The 6,000-nt window shown below is 61.6% G+C and overlaps 1 protein-coding gene across 1 annotated transcript in view; it reads left to right on the top strand.

The window, feature by feature from the left end:
- The first annotated feature begins 658 nt into the window (after positions 1-658).
- The window catches only part of CRTAC1 (cartilage acidic protein 1), a 152,988-nt gene continuing 147,646 nt past the window's right edge, over positions 659-6,000 (top strand). The window contains exon 1 of the mRNA XM_056120585.1: positions 659-844. The gene's annotated coding sequence lies outside the window, so the exon portion shown is untranslated. The remainder of the gene's footprint in view (positions 845-6,000) is intronic.

Below are 6,000 nucleotides of genomic sequence, written 5' to 3'. Positions count from 1 at the left end.
CAGCGCGCAATCTCGCCATCAGCGCGGCGCGCTCGGCCCGGCGACGCCAGATGCTATCTGGGGGGCAACAAACGCGAAGGCGGCGCGGCGGCCCCCGCCCGCCGCCCCCCGCCCCCAGCCGCCGCTCGGCGCGCCTCGGGGTGTCCGCGCGGCCCGGGCCCTCGCCGCTCCACCCCCTCCCCGGGCGCCCGCCTTCCTTCCCGGCGCTTCCTCCCGGGGGACCCCTGGCTTCCCGCAGCCCGGGGCCCCCCGAGCGCCCCGGGAGGCGCCCTCGCCGCCCCCGAGCCCCCTCCCCACCACCATCACCACCACCAACCTCCCCCGGCCAGGCCCCGCTGCCCGCTGAAGGTTACGCGCCGCAGCGACCCGGCGCGGGGGGCGCCCGCCCCTCCGCCGCCTGCACCGCCGCCCACCCCGCGCCCGCCGCGCCGGCCGGGCCGCCGGCTGCTGCCACCGCAATCCCCGCTCCTAAATCAGCGCGGGCGCCGCCCCCTCCCCCACCGGCTCCCCGGGCCCCCCGCGCCGCGATTGGCCGCGCGCGCGCCCCCCGCCCGCGGGCCGCCGGCCCCAGCCGCCGCGCTATTGGCTGCGGGGCTCCGCCAGCCTTTACATAAGGCCGGGCGCGCTCGAGTGGAGTTGTATAAAGCGAGCGGGCGAGCGGCGTCGGGGCGGGAGGCTCGAGGCCAGCCCGGGACCCGGGCTGCGAGCTGGAAGGCGGCGGCGGCGGCGGCGGCGGCGGCGGCGGAGGCGGCGGAGACAGCGGCTGCTCCAGCGCCCGCGCGCCCGCGCCCCCAGGCGGCGGGGCTGAGCCTGCCCGGCCACGGCTCCGAGCGCGGACCCCGGCGTGAGTACCCGCTCCCGTGCCCCCACACCCCGCCCCCCGGCCGAGAAAGTTTCGCCCGCCCGCGGCGCCCCCTCCGGATGCCCCTGCAGGGGGTGGCGGGGGGACCGCTGGTGGGGGGCAACCGCGCCGGCTTGGCACCCAACTTGCCAAAAGATGCTGGACCCGACTAGCGCGCCGAGCCGCCCCAGCGGGCTGGGGGCGAGGCGCGAGCCGGGCTGGATGGAGGGAGAAGAGGAGGTGGTCGGGGTGGGCGGGGGGTGCGCGAGGTGTCAGCGCCCCGAGTCTGGCCCAGCTGGCTGGGAAGGTGCAGGGGGCGCGCTGGAGGTCAGGTGTTTGGGGAGGGGGGAACCGGAGCTTGGGAGGGGGGCGGAGCAGATGAGGGATGTGCCGGGAGATGTCGCGGGGAGGCACCCGCCAGGCGGGCTCAGCCCCGGACCCGAAAGCTAGTGGCCTCGACCGGTTGTCTACGCTTCCTGCATGGAGAAGAGCCCCAGGGGGGTGAGCGCGTCTCCCCCGGGGACGCCGAGCCCCCCGGCACGGTCCTGGGCGGCCAGCTCGAGCTCCGGGAGCCCTCCCTGAGCGCGGGTTAGCCGCCAGCAGCCTTGACTGGACCGAGGTGTGGTCTCCTCGCTCGCAGCCTGTGCCAGGCAATCCAGCTCCAGGCATTCCGAGGGAACCCAGGAGGGAACCAGGGCTTCTCCACGGTCCCCAGGGGGGGGGCACGGGGGGGCACGGGGGTGGGGGCTCGTGGGGCAGCAGGCCGGCCTTGGGGGCATGCCCAGCAATGCAGCGTGTCTCTTCGCAGTACAGTAGTTGGGAGCCCTGGGTAGTCCCGTGCCTGCAGAAACCAACTCAAGAATCCAAAGTCATCCCAGCCTGGATGGGAGCCTCCCAGAGTAGCCAGGAAACGTCCAGGGGCTGGAGGGGTGGGGGGGACGCTCTCCTTGCCTCAGGAATGACTAATGAATATTGTTGCTGTTGCTGGCATTGGGTGGTGTACCTTCTGTGACTTCTGTGCGCCCCCGAAACAGTGGTTCATCTGTCCGAGGACATATTCTTGAGTCACACTTGAGGTGTCTTCTGGGATGGGTGCAGGACTTCCCAAGTGGAGCCAGGTGAAAATGAATGAAGAAGGTTCCAGAAATAGAAGATAGCCCTGTGGTGCGAGAGAGACAGATTAGGTATTGGAGACCACCCCCCGCCCCCGAGGACTGAATTAGAGCAAATTCAGAGAATTGCACTGTCCCCATTCTCAGCCATGGAAAAAGGGGAGGTGGAGAAAGCAAATGGGGAACATGGCGGTTCTTCCAATATGATCCTTGAGTATTTCCTCTCCCTGACTTTGTTAAGAATATTCCCTTGGCAACAAAATCTAAAGTCCGTTTAAGAAACAATGAAGGTATCTCTGGGTCTTGATGCTGGCACGGTGAACCAGAAGGAGAATGTTCTGGTTTCCAGTTGGTACCAATGGGCTTGAGGGGGTTGAAAGGGATGTAAGGGTTGCCTTACTCTGCAGCTGCCCGATGGGGCTCTGCCTCTCATCTGTACCTCACCCGTGATCATGATGAGTGTTTTGAACTCCTGGGCAGCTGCTTTATAGCCTCTCAGCCCAGACCTCAAACTTCAGCTCCATCATCTACAGGCAGTCAACATTTTCTGCTGAATTTCCCAAGACCTTTTTCCACTGGGGATTTGTAGAGAGAAAGACCTGCTTGTTGCTTTTTCTTCCCTTCTCTCCATCTGGGCTGCACCTGGTGTTCTGAACCTTGATGTTTATTACTTGGCACCTCGGTGTTTGCTTAAGATGTCGCATCTTTGCACCCCAGTGAATATGGTGCTAGGAGGGGGAATGTGGGCTTTTAATGAGGATCACTGACCAAAAACACAATCCTCTTAGAAGCTGTGAGAGTCCCCCATTCTCTCCTACTTCTCTTCTGCTTCCAAATCCTCCCTGCCACCTGCTGACACAGAGCAGAGTCCTTGGTGTCCAGAAGGGGGCGCCAAGACACCCACAGCTCAGGACCACTGACTCACTTCTTGCCCTTCACTGACCATAGTAACTTAACACTTTATATGCAAGCTCCAGCTTTTGCTTTCAGCCATTGCTTTCATGATTGGCATCACATGCCTCCCGGACTTCAGGTGGTCCTGTGATCTCGGGTGCAACGGGGCACATGCAAGTCTAACAGTCCAAGGGCACAGTTGGCACTTGGCTCCACCGGCTCTCTGAAAATTACGCCTTTGTGCTTGATGCTGGTGTGTGATCTGAGCCCATTCGGGGCTACTAGAGTTCAAGAACATTAGCGCTCCAGGGAGGGTTCCTGAACAGCCTCTGTTCCCGCTCCCACCCCAGCACTCACACAGTCCTGAATTTAGCTGAGCAAACAGCGGCCTGATAAAGACCTGCCTCTTGCCCACAGGACCGGGTGTGGTCTCACTCCCAGTTCTCTACCCAGAGCTTGTTCTGCTCCGCGCCGGCTTCCTCTGTGTCGAGCAATGGTCAGGAGCCCTCTGCACAGTAGGTCCTCGTAACGACTGACTCATACTGACTCGTCAGAGATGGGGAAATTGGAGGAAATTTCCTTTCAGTCCATGGTTCAGACTGAGGAAATGAGGGACACAATCAACTTCTAATACTGTTCACATACCTAATGATTAGATGATAGAAATGCCTAATTATTCTCTGCCCTCCCTCCACGCCCTTGTCACGTTATGCCACAGTGATCTTTAGGCCAGCTTTCCCCAAACACTGTCTGGAGCTGCTGGAAGGATCCAAAGGGGTAGCAATAGTGCAGTGGGTGGTTGGGGGCGGGGGACTGATTCTTCCTTCTGAAAAGGGGGCACTAAGCCAAATAAGTTGGTGGGGGGCTTTATTTTAGATCAAAGCAACACGGTTCTGAGTTTCTGCCCGCACAGGTAGCTATCAGCAGTGACATCCCCTCATGAGATTGGGGCATCCCAGCTTAGGGATGCAGGCGTGAGGTTCTCTCCAGGCCACAGACCCACCACTGCCAGTGGGGCCTCCTTCCGGGCGAAGAAGAGGGCGTTTCCAACCAGTCTTGGCCCCTCTCCCCATCCTTTGTTGTTCCCAGCTCAAGGTCAGCGAACGACGGTGATCTATTTTTGCCCAATCCTCATGCTCGGCCTTCCGGGGTGACCTGGAAGATATCACCCTCGCCACTGCCCTCGCTCTGTCCTGAGAGTCTGGCTGTTGATATCTGAGCTGGGCCCTGGAAGGTTTGCTGAGTGGCCTTGTGGGCTGCCTCCCGCTTCCTCTCCCCTCCCTGGCCTCTCTGCACACGGTGTGGAGTTCCTCTGGGTCCCCTCAGAGCACAGCCATGTTGGCGGCGACCCTCAGGAGGAGTCAGGGCTGCCACACAGGTGCACTGAGAGGTGACGCTTCTCTGTCCCTCAGGCTCACCCAAGGGATGCTTGTTGCTAGGGAAGATGCCGAGATGCCTCCTTTCCTTCATGCCCTCTCCTTCCTACATGTGAGGTTCCCACCAGCTCCCAGCACTTGCTGAAGGGATGGATCTGCATTCTTTCTGTTGCTGTTTTGGTTTGGTTTGGCTTTGGGTGCCACACCCAGCGGTGCTCAGGGTTTACTCCTGGCTCTGCATTCAGGAATCACTCCTGGTGGTGCTCTGGGGCCATAGGGGGAGCCGGGGCTTAATCCAGGTCAGCCGCGTGCAAGGCAGACGCCCTCCCCGCTGTACTACCCCTCTAGCCCCTGTATCTGCATTCTTAAGGCGTGGTCCACATGCAGTAGGGCCGGGGCGGGGGGCGGGGGGGGGGGGGCAGCATGAATAAACGAGTTGCTGTCCAGCCTTTCAGGACTTCTGTCTGAAGGAGGGAAGAGGCGGAGTGGTGGTATAGGATGCTGAGGGAGAGGTTGTCCGTTGTGTGCAGCCCAATGACAGCTTTCCCTGGGAAGGCCGCCCAGCCTGGCACAGGCATGAGGCCTTAGTACCCAGCTCCCTCCCTTTCTGGCTGGACCTAGGAACAACCCTTCGTGTGAGCAGGCCTCAGTTTCCCCCTCTGTCAAGGGAAACCGGCCAGCCGCTGATGAGGTTGGCTGATGGAGGCAGAGTAGACAGTGTTTTCATCAGAGGCCTGTGGGGGTTCTGGGGGGGAGGACAGGCCTCTCCCACGCACGGTCCATTTCCCACCAGCCAGGTACAGAGGCCCGGTGGCCATCTGCCTCTGCCCTCAGCCTCGTCAGCGCTGGTGGACAAGGCCTCCTTGGCACAGCTCCCTCCCGGCCTTCTTTCCTCCCCCACCTCGGGCTTTTCATTTTGGGGTTCTGCCATGCTTGGGGAAAAGAAATTTTTACAGGTCCCAGGATAATTCTGAGTGTGATGGAAGGCCCTGAGCTATTGATTCCTCGGGAAGAATCCTTGTGCTGGGAGAAGGCTTCCTCAGAGCCATGATTTAAGACCGCTGACAAATCCGTGCTCCCCGAGCCTCCTGCAGCCTGCAGATAGAGGCTGCCGGGCCAGCTGGGGCGCTGCGCGGGATTTCGGGGGAGCCTGCTGGTTGCTGAGGGGACTGGCTCCTGTGAACTCTCCGTAGGAGGAAGTATGGGATCCATTGCTTCTTGCTCACCCCAGACACGCCTGGCCCACTTAAGGGGTTTTGGAAACAGAGCGGCAGAGTGGACTGAAGGTTTTGTTGGAAAGGTGGGTGGGAAGGTCAGGAGGGACGGGGGGGGGGGGGGCGAGCGGGGCAGGAAGACCTCCTCCACAGACAGCTCTTGACCTTATTCGAGTCCTCGGTGAGCCCCGAGGAGCTCCCGGCCCTGCCTCTGCTCCCAGACATCTCTGACTGTGACCGTGGAGTGAGCAGGAGGGAGGCAGGCGCTACTGGCGTCCCAAGAGCAGAAGCCACAGACAAGGCTGGACGTTCTGCGGTGTGCTAGCCAGGCGGAAAACAGCCGTCGTGCCAGGACTCAGCATCTTTTGAACCTCACCAGTGGTGCTCAGGGAAACTCTTGGTGTAGGGCTCAGGGGTCATTCCTGGTGGTGGTTGGGGAGACCATGCAGGGCCAGGGCCTGAATTGAAGATTCTGGACAAAGAAGAAAGCGTTTCCCACCAGTCTTGTCCCCTCTCCCCATCATGAGCTCCAGCCTGTGTAACTCTCTCCCAAGTTCACGGCT

This window comes from Sorex fumeus, unplaced genomic scaffold, assembly GCF_029834395.1.
Source record: "Sorex fumeus unplaced genomic scaffold, SorFum_2.1 ptg000043l, whole genome shotgun sequence".
Classification (NCBI taxonomy): Eukaryota; Metazoa; Chordata; class Mammalia; order Eulipotyphla; family Soricidae; genus Sorex; species Sorex fumeus.
The sequence above is the reverse complement of the archived record's forward strand: the minus strand, read 5'-3'. Positions and strand labels throughout refer to the sequence as shown.